We start from the raw sequence: 1,294 nt of genomic DNA, 5'->3' as shown, positions 1-1,294 counted from the left end.
ATTAATGAGAAACCAGGGCAGGTTTTCTGAGAAAGTCCTTCCTTACTTTTAATGGAGAACTATGGAAAGCCAGACTCTCCAGCCAGACATGAATGAATGAGGATGCAGGATGCCATTACTGTTGATGGCAACATTGTTGATGACATTCTGTTACAATGATGAGGGGAATCAAGCTAAAACAAACAAGCAAAAGAACCTGATACCTATGTTTTTACAGGGCTTCCCTGGTAGATCAGCTGCAATGCAGGAGACTCTGGTTTGATTCCTGAATGGAGAAGATCTGCTGGAGGAGGGATAGGCTACCAACTTCGGTGTTCTTGGGGTTTCCTGGTGGTTCAGATGGTAAAGAATCTGCCTGCAATGCCAGAGACCTTGGTTCAAACCCTGGGTTGGAAAGATCCCCAGAAGAAAGTAACAGCTACCCACTCCAGTAATCTGGCCTGGAGAATTCCATGGACAGGGGAGCCTGGCAGACTGCAGTCCATGGGGTCACAAAGTGTGACTGAGCGATTTTCACATGGAAGAACAGAGTTTGACAACTGCAGAGAAATGGAGATAAAGCCCTAATTGGACCACTCCACAATTTGTTCTTTTTCTGGATTGTTAGTTATAGGAGGCAATAGATTTCTGTTAGTTTGAGCAGAGTTCCTGTTACCTATCATTGAAAGTATCCTGAAGAGATCACTGTCTACTAGGAATCACATCAGGGACTTCCAGGAAAGCAGCTAAGTCAGGTTCACGTGCAAGTCAAGCACAGAGTCTGATAGTAGTGAACCATAACCAGAAGGAAAAAAAGGAGAATAAAATTAGAAGCGTCCATTATTATGGAAAAAAATCGCTTACAAGAACACATTTTGCTACATATTACCTTATATAAATTGTACTTTAAAGATGGATTAAATATGCTTTCAAATGCCAAAGTAAATTACACGAGTGAAGATATTGGTGTACTTCTTTGCTGCTGGCTGGTGTTAGTAGCTGGCACCCTAGTTCCTGAGTGCCCAGAATAGCAGGGGTTGGCCTGTGTGACCCAGACAAGCATGCCCATGCTGCCAGCTTCAGACTGTTCCCTTTACAGAACCATAGCATTACTTTAATCATAGGGATAAGTAGATTGTATACTTATACCAGGAGACTATAAGGCTTTTATATACTGGTGCCTGGATCCTTTTCCTGTTACTATGTAGAATAAAACTTACGCTGTGCTTTGAAAAATACAATCCTCTAGCAAGAACACAAGCATTACTTTAGCAACCATTTGTTTGTTGTTTAGTTGCTAAGTTATATCTGACTC

The sequence above is a fragment of the Bos indicus genome, chromosome 7 (genome assembly GCF_029378745.1).
Source record: "Bos indicus isolate NIAB-ARS_2022 breed Sahiwal x Tharparkar chromosome 7, NIAB-ARS_B.indTharparkar_mat_pri_1.0, whole genome shotgun sequence".
Classification (NCBI taxonomy): Eukaryota; Metazoa; Chordata; class Mammalia; order Artiodactyla; family Bovidae; genus Bos; species Bos indicus.
The sequence above is the reverse complement of the archived record's forward strand: the minus strand, read 5'-3'. Positions refer to the sequence as shown.